The 15,875-nt window shown below is 37.0% G+C and overlaps 1 protein-coding gene and 1 pseudogene across 2 annotated transcripts in view; both read right to left on the reverse strand.

The window, feature by feature from the left end:
• The window catches only part of FOXP2 (forkhead box P2), a 699,815-nt gene that overhangs the window by 398,815 nt on the left and 285,125 nt on the right, over positions 1–15,875 (reverse strand). The gene's annotated exons all lie outside the window — the stretch shown is intronic.
• LOC110207041 (transketolase pseudogene) lies at positions 6,389–8,242 on the reverse strand (annotated as a pseudogene).

A 15,875-nucleotide genomic window follows, 5' to 3' on the forward strand; every position in this document is an offset into this window, starting at 1 on the left:
GGTACACATATTTAAATATTCCACTGTTTGCAAAAGGCTTTCAAATCATCTTTAACAAGAACACATGCCATGTTCCTAACATAAGGATTATAAAGACTTTTCACTACATATGCATGTCCTACCTAATGTCTTTAATTGGTTTTGAAAAATATGGAGTAAGGTGAAACAACATCACAGGTGGACAGTTCTAAAGCATTCTATTCCCTTCTCAGACAAAGGGATAAACAACACCACAGCAGTGTGGGCTTATGAGGAATTGATGGCATGGAAAATTATTAGGTTGGAGCAGGCTTCATCTATACATGATAATAATAATTATATTCCATCTACTTAAACAAGGCAAGTGATTTAATAATAGAAGTAATATATATTTTCTATTAACAAGTTACCATGAGGATAAATATCACTGAAGCACATTGTGGGGGCATGGGGACATAAAAGAAGTTACTACTCTTCACTAGATACATATTAATCTCTAAGTTAACAGTGGGTAAAGTAATACTTTGAATTTTTTTCCTAGTGGTCTCGAATTTTAATTTAGTGCCTTAATTAACTATCACAATTATTCTCTGCCCTTGAAGAACTTACAGTCTATCTGGAAAGACAAGCCATATACCAGTAAAAAGATAACAGACAACAGAATTTCAATTCAGTTCAACTTAATAAACCTTTATTAAATGCCTACTACGTGTCAGGCACTGTGCTAAGCCCTGGGGACACAAAAAGAGGCAAAATACAGTCCCCATCTTCAAAGAATTTAAAATCTAATTGTGGGAGGGGGTACACAATATGCACACAAATATGTGCAAAGCACACTATATACAGGATAAATCAGAAATAACGAACAGAAGAGGCACTGTTATTAAGAAGAGTTGGTGAAGGCTTCTTGTAGAAGTTGAGATTTCGTTGTTGTTCAGTCATTTCATTCATGTCCAATTCTTCGTGATTCCACTGGGGTGTTCCTGCCAAAGATCATGGAGCGGTTTGCCATTTCCTTCTGCAGCTCATTTTATAGATGAGGAAACTGAAGTAAACAGGGTTAAGTGATTTGCCCAGAGTCACACAGCTAGAAAGTGTCTGAGGCTGTATTTGAACTCAGGTCTCCCTGACTCCAGACCCTGTGCTCTATCAACTGTGTCACCTAAATGCCATAGGTGGGGTTTTAGTTGGGACTTATAGGAAGCCAAGGACCTAAGACAACCATATAGTGCAAAACACTAATATTAATAGCTTACATTTACATAGTGTTTCGAAGTTGAAAACAGTCTTGTGAAGTTGGCAGAGAGAACATCTGATTTGTAGAAACAAAGAATGACATCTGGGACATGCCTTATGGAAAAACAGGGATTAAATTTATTATCCACAAGAACTGTTACATAAAATTAATAAGTAATATTAGACAAACAACTTTACAAAACCAAAGTGTACACAGCCTTGTATCTTGTACTCTTCCAGGTATTCACAGCATTCTTGGTTTGTTTGTTTTTTTTTTTCCCTTTTGCTAAGGGCACTAAAAGTATTTCCAGAGCATACACAATACTTCCTTTGTCCATTCTGCACATGTACACATTCAAAGTTACTCAAATACCTGAATTCACATGACAACCATTTAGTATGAAACTAACTTTATTTGACACTGTAAATTTTCACTTTTTTTGTAAGGGTTCTAACACTGTGCTTTTACTGCTATAAGGAATTTCCAGCGAGGAAACATTCCGTCAATCTATATCTGCCATCATTATGCAATTTCTGGTCTTAGATAACCAACCCAAACACTGAAAAGTTAAATAACATCGCCCGGGTCACACTCAAACTCAGACCGTCCTGACTTTGAGGCGAGTTCTCTAACCCTCATACCACACTCCTTTCTCCAATCTTAATTTATCATGGCAAAAGTGTTATTTTTTTTCAAAGTGCCCTGCAATTTATAAAAGAAACATTTCTTTACACCGAAACAAAATAATTGTCAAAGAAACAGAAATATTCAGCCTCAACAACAGGAAAACACCAATCTACATGACAAAAAAATACCACGAAACTATGAACACCCTAACAACAATACTGGTATCTATTTAATATAGGTGATGTTATCTGAAATTTTGTTTGAATTCATAACATGAATGTTTTTTAAAAACACACACCATTCCTTAAATGAAGCAGATACAAACAAATCTAAATAAGCCACAATGGAACTTTGTCATTCATCTTCATATATGATCACCCTAGTGTGACAAAACCACTTTGGAACAAGCAGAATAAAATAAGTTAAGGCATATTATTGTACAAATAAAAACTACTGCATGTGTTTAACAGATGAGAACAGGATCAAAGCAACCAGCAAAGCAATCCAATAACGCCTTCTTTTTCTGGGAGGCAGCTTGGAAGACCTGACCTAAGTAGAAGGATTATAGTAAGGCATGTTCTAGGTATTCTGTCTTGCCAAAAAGAGAGGTAGCAAACATAGTGAACAGATCCACCTCTGCTAGACAATGGCCATATGTGCTGGACGGGTCATTTACCCTCTCAGAGTTCCTAGAAATGCTCCAAGACTGTAAGGAGTAACTCAGCTGCCGATTGGCAGAAAGAATTTGGTCAGGAGGAATCCATAGACTAAAGAAATTATAGGAGGAGGACAAAAAAAAAATGAATGTTTTTGGCACTGTGCCACATACTAGGATGTAAAGGCAAAAAAACAAAGAGAAAAAACTGCCCCTGTCTTCAAGAAGCTTACATCCTAATGGTGATGTGGAGAAGGGATTGCAGCATTTAAAAAAGATGGAAATATATAACATAGTTCTCTCTAGGCAGTTACGTGCTACAGTGGATGTAGTGCTGGTCCTCCTAGGTTCAAATTCAGCTGCAGGCACTAGCTACATGATGCTGAGGAAGTCATTCAATCTGTCTCAGCCTCAGTTTTCTCATCTGTAAAAATGCAGATAATAATAGCACCTACTGCCTAGGTTTAATTGTGAGGATAAAATGAGAAAATATTTGTAAAGCACTTTGCAAACTTTACAGCCCTATATAAACACTAGCTAACTGTCCTGGATAGCAGTGGTCAATGGAGTAGGAGTCAGGGCGTTAGTAGCAGAACAATTGACAAACATAAGGAATACGTAGCAGGCACTGTGCTAAATGCTGGAGATAAGGACAAAAGGGAACCAACTGGTTCTTACATTTAGGAGCTTACATTTTATTTTAATGAGGAAGACAATTAGTATGTAAAGAATACATATACATGCATGTATGTATAGAAAGAGAATATATATATCTATATATATAGTATGAATATGTATGAATATATATATATATATGTATATATATATACACACAGATTCACATGTGCATATGTGTGTGGTGGGGAGGGTGCAGCTAGGTGGCACAGTGGATAGAGCACCAGCCTTGAAGTCAGGAGGATCTGAGCTCAAATCTGGACTCAGACCAAACATTTGACACTTACTAGCTGTGTGACCCTGGGCAAGTCACTTAACCCCAATTGCCAAAAAAACAAAAACAAAAACAAAAAAAAACCCCAAACAAACAAACAACAACAAAAACCAGGTAGATTAGGGAGGAAGGGCACTACAGCTGGGTAGGATGGAGATCTGGAAAGGCTTCATTGGAAGAGCTGGTGTCTGAGCTATTTTGAGGAACCAGGCATCCAATCAATAAACATTTATTAAGTACTTACTATGTGCTCAGTATTGGGCTAAACCTTCTGCATACTAAAAGAGGCAAACGATCATCCCTGCCCTCAAGGAACTTACAATCTAAAGGCAAGTAGGCAGGCAATAATGAGCATCTAAAAACCTACTACGTGCCAGGCACTGTGCTATAAAAAGCTAAATCAGGTGCTCTAAAAAGGCAGAGGTGAAGATGGAGAGCATTTCTGGCATGGTGGTGAGCCAATGTAAGGCATATAAATGGAGGGAGGCAGCAATAACAAAGGGGAGGAGGAAAAATTCCCTGCAGCAGGTGGTACATGAGCTGCACCTTTAAGTAGCCACCGACTCCAGGAGTCTAGTCGACACGAAAGTGGTTTCTTTTCAAAGTAACACAATTTTTTCCATAGAAATATAAAAAGAGACGTCTACTTTTTGTGTACTATCATCATTTAACGGTATCATGGATTTCCATTAGTACAGTGTTCAGTAAAGGAGCAATCACTTAAAAGTTCATGGGATATGAGTGAAGTGCTGCTTTCTCCTACAATATATGGCTCAAGAATGTTCTCTCCTTTGATAAGTTTTTTTTTAATCAGATGGTAAATTCTCATTGTCTAATAATAATTGCCTAATTATTAGAGGCAGCACGGTATGCTGTAAAGAGTGCTAAATTTGGAGTCAGAGGATCCAAGTGGAAATCTTAATTCTTCTATTAATAATCTGTTTACCTTGGCCAAATCACTTCACTGCAATAGGCTTCAGTTTCTTCATTTGTAAAAGGAGGTAGTTTTACTAGGTGGACAACTAGGTGGTACAGTGGATAGAGTACCAGGTCTGAAGTCAGGAAAACTCATCTTCATGAATTCAAATATGGCCTCAGACATTTACCAGGGCTGTGTGATCCTGGTCAAGTCACTTAAGCCCGTCTGCCTCAGTATCCTCACCTGTAAAATAAGCTGGAGAAGGAAACAGAAAAGCACTCCAGTATCTTTGCCAAGAAAACCCCAAATGGGGCCACAAAGAGTCAGACATGACTGAAAATGAATGAACAACAGACTAGATGACCTGGAATGTTTCTTTCAGCTACAAGTTTATGATTGCATGATCCTAATACCATCCTTAAGAGGTGTATATTTCGAGAGTTTGCAAGGCACTTTCTCCTACTTAATTTCATTCGATCCTTATAATAGCCCTGGGAGGTAACAATGAAATTAATATCATTAACTCTTCGGAGATGAGGAAACTGAGGCTCAGAGATACTAAGTGAATTGCCTAAGATTCAACAGGTAGCAAGTTGCAGCACCAAAAGTGGAATCCAGGCTTTTTAACTACGAATTCAAATATAATATGGTGTGGGCTGAGGAAGTAGGCAATCAAGCCTGTAAGAACTGTATGTAATTTTTAAAAAATGTATGGAAATGAAGAATCAATAAGATTTAACTTAGTACCCCAGGGCTTCTCCTAAAAAGTGTATGGGATGTGTAACTTTTTTTGGTAACTCTGGGACTTTTTCACTTAATAGTGGGTACATGTAATAATATGAAAGGGCTGGACTAAATGACCTGGCTTTCTCTACATGAGTCTTTATGAGCTCAGAGATGAACTATATACCAACAGAAACAACTCAATATATATTCCTTTTCTGTTATAATCTCAAATGTAACTAATTAGGTAAAGAATGACTGAGATGAACAAAGAAAGTATCATCGGATGAGTTAGGAGTTATGGTTTCTAGTCCAGAGAGTACATGGTTTCCCTATGCAATGGGAGTCAAATTCCTTAACTAGCTTAAGCCTAAATTCTGCATTTATCCAATACATGATTTTAATTAGCAAAAGGGTTGGTTAAGGAGCATCCAAGTAATAGATGCACAAGCATTTTGAGAAAATACTTTAGAAATTCAAGGAATTACCTTATGACTTCTCTTCCAGTTAAATTGATCTCTTCCACTTTAATATTCATTTCCTAGCAAGTTTTTTTTTTGAAAAATAAAGATTTGTTGCAAATATTAAAGAAAAGAGACGATAGCAAGAAATGCATTAAGATGGGAAACTATGACACCTCCTAGTGTGGAGCTCTTGTGAACAGAATGGATGATTTAGATCAAAGACTGTAGACATGGAATATAGCAATCAAGAACGTTCAGATCTTGTCTGCTGGTCACAAGCCAGATTCTCCTGATGGCTGAGGCACTGAGCCACCTGTACCTCATTTTCTTCAATATTGTTCAAACCTTTGATAAACTGCATGGTACTAACATCAAAATGCACTCATTATTTAAAAATGCATCTATTTATGGCAGTTAAGTCCTGTACAAATATTTTTTGTATAAGAAATTAAACATTAACACAGACATACAGGGAGTAAATACAAAACGTATATGTAATTGAATGACTGAGCAATGAAATGCAGTCATAATAAAAGAGATACATTATTTTCTTTTTGTGCCGGAAAATAGAGTTGCATAGATAAGAAAGATGAGATTGAAAAGAATTTGCTGTTTACTTTCAAAATATTGACTGGCTTCTTCAACATTGCAGAATCTTTAAGAAAAAGCAAATTTCTTTCTAAAATAAAGAGTTTTTTCTCAAAACATTTTTAATAATTATTTTTATTGATCTTCAGTAGAAACAAAATGTAGAAACTAAATGCATCTAAAGGTACAGGAATATTTCTTTTTCTCTTCCCTTCTTGGTTTTGCTCTGGAATCTCCAACAGGTGTCTTAGGCTTGAGACAAGGCCACCTTGACAGCCTGAACAATGGTGTCCTCGTCGATGCCAAACATCTTCAGTAGCTCTGCTGGCCTCCCACTTCTCGTGACATTAGAGACTGCCAAGCGAGTGATGGTGATGCCAGGTTCACCGACCATGGCAGCAACCACAGCCTCTCCTGTGCCACTCCCATAGTAATGGTCTTCCACAGTCAGGATGCAGCCATGGGTTGCTCAAGCACTATCAAGGATGAGTTTCTTATCCAGGGCTTTAACTGTAAAGAGATCAAGCATCCAGATACTGATCTTTTCTTTCTTCAGCTGCTCTGCAGCTGCTAAGGCTTCATGGAGGGTTACTCCAGCTCCAGTCACAGTCACCTTGTCATCTTTGCTCTTCAGAACCACTTCTGTCTGGCCAATCTGGAAGTTTTCATTGTTGTTGTAAATGACTACATTTTCCAGGCGCCTAGTCCTTATAAAACAGATGCCCCTTGGGTTGGCAGCTAAATTGACTGCTCTCTCAGTAGCCACAGCATCACTTGGGTAAAAGACTGTCCCTTTGGGAATGCTCCTGAACATGGCATGATCTTCAAGGGCCATCTGAGAAGGACCATCTTCACTGATGGACACTCCATAGTGAGAGCCACACAGGTTGATGCTGCTCTCAGAAATGGCTGCCATACAGATCTGGTTGAAGGCAAACGTGCTGCAGACAGGCATGGTCCTGGCCCTTGTGGCATGCCCCATGGCAATGCTCACCAAGTTCTGTTTGGCAATGAAACACTCAATGAAGAGATCAGGATGCTCCTTCTTAAAGAGTTCTGAAAAGGTGGAATTCTTGGTGTTCCCATCCAGGGCAATCAAACAATCACTGGCATTCCTCAGTTCAGCCAGGGCCATGCCACAGGCTTTGCAAGTGGCTAGCTTGTCTCCAAGTTTGAAATTTAGGGGAGACAGCATCCAGATGTTGATGATGATAACTATGGGGACATCCTATTTAGGGAGGGTAGCTAGAATCTTCTCCTTGCTTCAGATTTGGCTGTATATTTCCTTGATGACCTGTTCTGCCATGTTTTTGGGAAGGGGCTTCCCATGCCAAACTTCCTTATCTTCTACACTTGAGATTCCTCAGTCCTTATATGTCTTTGTGATGACAGCCAGTGGCTTATGCTTGCCCCGGTCAAAGACCTTGCCGAATTCTTCCACACTGTGTCCATCCACAATGATGACGTTCCACCCAAAGGCTTCACATCGCTCCTGGTACACTTCCATGTGGTGCCACGCTGGGGCAGAGTTGCTCTGGCTCAGCTGGTTAACATCAAAGATGGCAACCCAGTTGTCCAACTTGTAGAATCCTGAGAAGGCCATGGACTCCCACACGGAGCCTTCAAATACCTCACCATCGCCCAGCAAACAACAGACACAGTAGCTGGCTTTGTCAAAGTATTTGCCTGTGTAGGCCATCTCACAAGCTGCTCCAAGCCCTTGACCCACGGAGCCAGTAGCCACATCTGTAAAGGCTTGTTTAGGGACCGGGTGGCCATCTAAAATGGAGGTGATCTTCCTCAAGTTCAGCAGCTCAGCCTCTGGCAGGAAACCAGCCTTAGCCCAGATTACATAGAGGATGGGAGCTGCATGACCCTTGGAGAGCACAAAGTGGTCACTGCTGGGGTCCCTGGGGTCCTAGGGTTTGTACTTCATGTTGTGTTAGAAAAGAATTGTCATAATCTCTGCTGCACTGCAGCATGATGTGGGGTGGCCCAAGCTGGCCATGGTGGTGGCTTGGATGGAGTTGATACACAGTCAGCTGGCGGTGTCTTCCAGTGCCTGAAGTTTCTGGTGGTCCAGCTTATGGTAATCCTCCATGGCAAAGGGGGTTTGACATGGGTCACAAGCCAGTGGTAGAGGAAGCAGCAACATTAGCAGATAAGGGGAGCCAAAGAGGAAGGAGGTGGAAGAGGAACTAAAACAAGAGTTCTTAACCATTATCCTGTTATGAACTCCTTAGACAGTCTGGTGAAGACTGAGGAGATCCTCTCAAAATAATACTTTAAATTCATAAAATAAAATACATATAATTTCAAAGTAAAGAAATTATATTGAGTGTTTTTTTGATGGAATGGTTATACTGGATGGAAAAACAGTATCCTTTCCCTTTGAAATTAATGGAATCTATCCAATGACCCCACTGGGAGTTAAATGGAGGAAAGGCGAAAGTGGTGTCCATACATTCTCAGTTAAGAAGCCTTGTTCCAAGAGAAGAATTTAGGAATGGTGGGTAGGTGCGATGAAAGGAGTCAGTATTTAGACACAGGCTATTAACAGGGATAAAGTATTTTATAGCAAAAAGCTCAAAGGAGAAAATTGGCTACCACATTTAAAAAAAAAAAGACACTCACTGACATCACTTGAGGACACCAAGAGGTAAGAGATACCATCATCATCATGGTACAGTAGAATGATTCTCAGTTACAGGACACCTGGGTTCAAATTTTAGCTCCAGAACTTACTAGTGAGATCCTGGGCAAATCACTTATCTCTCTGAGCTTAAGTTACCTCTTCTGTAATATGGGGATACTAATACATAAATCATCTACATTCCTCATTGGGAAAAGTGTTCTATGAATGAAAAAGTACTTTGTAAATGTAAGTCATGGTTATTATAAATTATCATCCCAAATTAACATAGGGATGGCCAAAGGCAGATTATCTTTTTTTCTTTAAGAGTAAACAAGGTGCCATTCGTTTTAAGCCTAGAGAAGATCATGGGACCACATTAGACCTAGGGGACTGTATTAAGACACACTAGTTTAATATATTTAGGTAACATTCAGTATAGGACTGAGTAGTTTCATTTTATATATGTACTTCTAATTATGTCCTTATATGCTATTTCTGAATACATACACTTTGTTTCTTACTCTGTGAATAAACCCTAAACATAATGCAATAAATAAACAGAATGATTTTGTGTACATATAATTTGAACAGCATATTCTCAGCCCCATACAATTGAGGATGGTCATTCCACTCATAACCACTGTGCTAGTTCAACTGGGAAGATGTGTTAAGGCCCTGAAAAAAGTGAATGACGTGACTGTCAGAATTCAAGGTGAAAAGGGCTGCAATATTGGCATGCTCCATTCAAAGGAACTCAAAAAACTGTAAGACCTGTTCACATGATGAATCATTTTGGCAGTGACATCCCCACAAACTCGCTATGTTTCTGTTGAAGGCTATAGAGTTTCTGCTTTTCCCTTTCAGTTTTCCCTCTCAGCTTAGCCATCTTCTTAGTAACATCCTTATTAGGACCGCATTGGCTCATACTACAATATGTGAGCACATTCACCTGCCCCTATAATTCCGATTTGAAATGTTATGAAGAGGTAGGCTTTGTCAAAAGACTAGAAGGAACATGTACAATACAATGAATTTTGAGTCAAAAAGAAGTCGAAAGCTTCTTGCATTAAAGGTTGTATATATGGCAATCCTAGATTCTTTGGAGAGTGGGAGGATAGGGAAAGGGAGAGAAGGAGAGAGAAAAAGAAGGAGAGTAGGAAAGAGGGAGAGATAGAGAGATGGAGAGAAATTGACATTAATTGGAACAGCTTGGTTTAGGAACACAAATCTATGAGAAGATACATAGGGAAACACATAGAACTTGAAGCAAAAATTAGGTCCAGATATCAAATCTTTCACTGCCTATTTGTGTGACCATACCTAAGCCTCCTTCTCCTCTAAAAGACCCCATTTCTTTATATGTAAAATAATGTGGATAATAACATTTGCACTGTTTTCCTTATGTTATTATTGTGAAGAAAGCAATTTGTTTCCCTTTTAAAGAAATGTGAGTAGCTTCAAAGTTAACTTGTTATACGTTTTGTAGATGTCTAAAATGCACCATGGCATAATAGACAGAAACCTGGTTTCAGAGATGGTGTGAACCTGCACTGGTAGGGGAAAGTTTTTTTGCCTTGAGTTCCCCATACCAGTCAAATCAGAGGTTTGCTTTCTATCTCTGTCCATTGTCCATACCAATATATGTGTATATTGTCTCCCCTATATTGGTTTACCTGAAAATCACGATGAAAAAAAGAGCCTAGACAGTATCTTTCAGGAAATCATAAAGGAAAACTGCCCTGAGGTCCTAGAACCAGAGGGTAAAATTGTCATAGAAAGAATCCACTGATCACTTCCCAAAAGAGATCCCAAATTGAAAATGCCAAGGAATATGGTAGCCAAACTCCAAAATTACCAGGTCAAAGAGAAAATACTGCAAGCAGCCAGAAAGAAACAATTTAAATATCATGGAACCATAGTCAGGATTACACAGGACCTTGCAGCTTCTACATTAAAAGACCACAGCGTGGAATATGATATTCTGTAAGGCAAAGGAGCTTGGATTACAATCAAGGATCAACTACCCAGTGAAAATGAGTATGATCTTTCAGGGGAGGAGATGGATTTTCAACGAAATAGGGGACTTCCAAATCTTCCTGATAAAAAGACCAGAGCTCAATAGAAAATTTGATCTTCAATTACAAGACTCAAAAGAGACATAAAAAGGTAAACTGGACAGAAAGATAAAATATATTGTTAATAAAGGCACGTTGTTTACATCCCTACAAGGGAAGCTGACACTTGTAACTTTTGAGAATTGTACTGTTGTTAAACCATGTTAAAGAGGTGTACGTAAAGGGGGTGGATATAAGTTGACTTTGATGTAATGATAAAAAAAATCTACTCAAGTGTGTTAAATGGATCCAAGTAAGTGGATTAATCTGATCTAAGAAAAGATACTGAGAGAAAAGGAAAGGAGGAGGCAGACAAGAGTAAATAACATTACAGGAAAAGGCACAAAAACCTATTACAGCAGAGGAAAAGAAGGGAGGGAGAGGAGCATTGTTTGAACCTTACTCTCATCACATTTGGCTCAAGAAGGCAATAACATTATCAGGTATAGAAATCTAACTTGTCCTATAGGCAGTAGCAGAGAAAACGGAAAGAAAAGGAAGGGGGGATAGAAGGGAGGGAAATTCTCTTGAGGGCAGTGACTGTCTCACATTCGTCTTTACATTCCCAGTACTAGCACATACTAAGTGATTAACAAATGCTTGTTGGATAGATTGTGTAACCCCTGAAAAAAGTAATTTAGTCTCACTCTTGCAAAAAATGAGTAAATGGTATTTCTTGGAGAAAATTAAAAATATAAGATAAAATATCAATAGTATTTTATTCCATATTTTTTCCTAACAGAAAATTATATGCATTCCAATGTCTACCATACACTTAAATGATAATTAATACAGAGAACTAGAAAACTGAACTTGAATCTAGAAGCAGTTCTTTTTGAAATAATGTTCCATGAGAAAATAATTTATTTTATATTAAAGGAAAATATTTGACATATATTAGATTATATTATATAATTAGGAAAATTTGGGGGTATTCCCTCTTTCAATTTCTAAGGCTACCACTTAAAATGATTGCCTTTTCCTAGTAAGAAGGCATCTCAAAAACTCACTTATTAACAGCATACATGTGTGTCTTATATAAACCCATGCTGTATCCTCCCTTCTCTTTTATACTTCAATAATAGAAATGAAATTCATCTCTTCTAGACTTACAAAATGAATTGATTTCTCTCTGCATAATACCAATGGGATAGAAGTTTTTCACAATGTTTAATGGTATTACAAAGGTGATATACTGCTGTGTTGATTTCAGTCTAAAGCAGATAAACTCAAATTATAGTTTCAGTGTGGATAATAGGAAATATTTCATTTCCAAAATATGTGTTGTATAATTAAAACAGATAATGAACTATAATTTCATAAAGAGGGGCTATGATATTTTTGTACTCACTAGGTAGCAGACTCATATGTGAATAAAATTGCACTGATATAATATGTATTATATATGCATATATTAATATTCCTTATATATTGGTGTGATGTTTTTAAACGTTACAAATAAGTGAGCAACAAATAAAAGATATTAGTGATAGATGTGAATTTGATAAATGTCTCACTAATTTATAAAAATCATACATCTGTTCATTGAAGAAATGTTTACCAAGCACCTACCATATGCGACTGAGAGAAATTAAGTTTGTTCTTTTTCAACAGAAAAGGCAATGAAAGAGGGATCTCAAGAAAATTTCATTTATCAATGCATTCAATGTATATTTTTCCTTACATATTATATGGATAAATCCATATTTAAATATAAGTAGTAGACAGCAAGACACAGTGGATAGAATGCTGGATTTCAAGTTAGAATAATGTGGATTCAAAATGTACTAGCTTTCTTTCCCCCACAGAGAGAATTTACTAAATGCTTGTTGATGAACTGACTTCTTTGAGCTTCAGTTTCCTTATCACATGACAAGTATATAAAACAAACTATTAATTCCTCCATTAATTTCCTACTCCAACGCTTCTTGACATAAGGTGATACCAGATAATCAAAGGCTATCCCAACAAAACACAAGCTTTTAGGTCTACCAAGCTAGAAAAGCTGATACCACTAAAACTCATGAAAACTGATAACTGCATATGGAATTTATTCTCTACACTGACTGAGAGAGCATTATACCAAGGCCAACTCACCATACCTTTAAAACTAACTCACTATACTCAGCTATATAACACCGAAAATAAATGACTGATTTTAATAATATGGTAAAAATAAAATGAATGTCACAATGCTGAAGTCACAAAATTCTGTTAACCATTCCACAGGTGACATCACTGAATCCAAGAAAGGTACTATAATGCACCAAATATTACTACCAGACTCACAGCAAGAGGGCATGAGAGATAAAGCCTCTAGGCTAGGGGTAGGATAAGGTTTTTACTCGTCATAATTATTTATACTGCTCAAGTACTAAAGTTGACAGAAATACTAACACCATTTTGGAACTTCAGTGTGGCCCCAAACTAAACTTCTATAAGGTTCTCTAGCACCAAGTTTGAAAATAAAGTGATTATCTATATTAAGGGTAATTTACTTAAGTTTCTACTTCTATCCATGCATCCTAAACATAGATGTATAATGAAAATAGTATCAAATTCCTAAGGACATAAACTAATTGTATCTAGAGATTACTGAGACCTTAGTGTATTTAGAAAATAGCTTTAGCTGTTTGGAAAAAAATAAAGTTAAAATGCCTAGCCCTAGATGATAAATTGGTTTTTTTATATAATAGGTCAGGTTTTCCAGTGTTCAAAAATAAGTCCCCAGGTTAAAGAAAGTACGTGTATTTTAAACCAAGAGAATGGCAATTTTTTTTCTATTGAAATACCTACAGTTATGCACTCAAGGTATATTACTGTGTTTATAACTTTATATGGCACATTAAATGGAATAACAAACTTAAAGAAACCTTACTTAACATTATTATACCTATTCTCTGCTACATATTAATCTACAACATGAGCTTAGCCGCTACTATAGCTCATTTGTTTATTCAGTAAATATTTACTAAATTACTGAGCTCAGGGCTCTGTTTGGAGAATGGTTTGATATTTAAAAAAAAAAATTAAACCTTGGTTCATTATCATATGTATAATCCATCCTCCATATCTTCATGGAGTTGGATTACAACCTAAATCTTTAGGACCATCTCTAATTTTATATACCTCAAAAAAAAAAAAAAAGGATAACAGATCACTGAGTGGAAGAAAGGAACGACAAAAGTGTAAAGAAAAGGAGAATTCAGGATTTCTTAAATGTTCTATAACAAGAGAAAAACGGAATGTGGACTATATGGATGTTTTGAGAAAAGCCAGGACTTGGGGAAGGGAATAAGATGTTATGAACTATCAAATGAATTCTGAAAGTAATAATTTTAAAAAGTACTAAGCAAAGCTGCAACAAACTCAAGAGCTAGAAAGAATCTTAGAGACTACTGAATTCCTGTCTCCTTATTTTATACATGAGAAACTGGGGATGAGAGGGGGTGAGTGATTTCCCCAGTCATACTGCTTGTGTTTGAGGCAAGATTTGAACTCCTCTTCCAGACTAAGTTCAATGTTCTATCCAGTGCACTCTCTATGCATAATGACCATGTCTGTCAATGATTTCAAAAAGGATTATACAGCCATTAAAATATTAATTTACCTATGATATTAATCAAGCTCATTCGATGTACTCAATAGCCCAACTAGTCTACCCCCCTTCTATCTTTTCATGTTAACAAATACTCAGGTTTATAAATGTAGGAGAAAGGAAAATAATGAAGTACACATAAAGCTATTTAGCATATTCTGAACACATATGAGCAATTTTAACCCATGAGTTTATATCTAAAATTTACCATCAATGTAAATATCTAAAAAATAAATAGCTAGAATTTACCATCATGTAAACTTCTCTTTGACTTATCATTGTGATCATCATATGACCCATGATCATATGATTTCCATGACCTATAATCACTGAAACCTGGAGAACTACCTGTCTTCTATGATTTTTTAAAAACAAAATGCTAGCAATCATCAAAACTACTTGGTACTGGCTAAGAAACAGAGTGGTGGATCAATGGAAAAGGCTAGGTATGCAAGACAAAACAGTCAATGACTATAATAATGTACCATTTGATAAAACCAAAGACCCCAGCCTTCTGGGATAAGAACTCACCATTTAATAAAAACTCCTGGGAAACTGGAAAATAGTATGGCAGAAACTAGGCATAAACCAACACTCTATACCAAGATAAAATCAAAATGGGTACATGATTTAGATATAAAGATGGATACTATAAGCAATCTATGAGAACACGGAATAGTTTACCTATCAGATCTATGGAGCAGGGAAGAATTTATGGCCAAACAAGAGATAGAGAACATCATGAAACGCAAACTGGATGACTTTGATTACATTAAATTGAAAAGCTTTTGCACAGACAAAGCCAATGCAACTAAGATTAGAAGGGAAGCAGAAAGCTGGGGAACAATTTTTATAACCAGTGTCTCTGATAAAGGCCTCTTTTCTAAAATATATAGAGAACTGTGTCAAACTTATAAGACTACAAGTCATTCCCTAATTGATAAATGGTCAAAGGATATAAACAGACAGTTTTCAGAAGAAATTGAAGCTATCTATAGTCATATGAAAAAATGCTCTAAATCACTACTGATTAGAGAAATGCAAATCAAAACAACTCTGAGGTACCACATCATATCTACCTGATTGGCAAACAAGACAAAACAGGAAAATGATAAATGTTGGAGAAGATGTGGGAAAATTAGAACACTAATGTATTGTTGGTGGAGTTCTGAACTGATCCTGCCATTCTGGAGAACAATTCGGAACTATGCCCAAAGGGCTATAAAAACTGTGCATACCCTTTGGCCCAGGAATACCACTTCTAGGGTGGTATCCAAAAGAGATCATAAAAGTGGGAAAATGACCTACATGCACAAAAATATTTATAGCAGCTCTTCTCGTGGTGGCAAAAAATTAGAAATTGAGGGGATGCCCATCAACTGGGGAA

This window comes from Phascolarctos cinereus, unplaced genomic scaffold, assembly GCF_003287225.1.
Source record: "Phascolarctos cinereus isolate Bilbo 61053 unplaced genomic scaffold, phaCin_HiC Scaffold_1;HRSCAF=81, whole genome shotgun sequence".
Classification (NCBI taxonomy): domain Eukaryota; kingdom Metazoa; phylum Chordata; class Mammalia; order Diprotodontia; family Phascolarctidae; genus Phascolarctos; species Phascolarctos cinereus.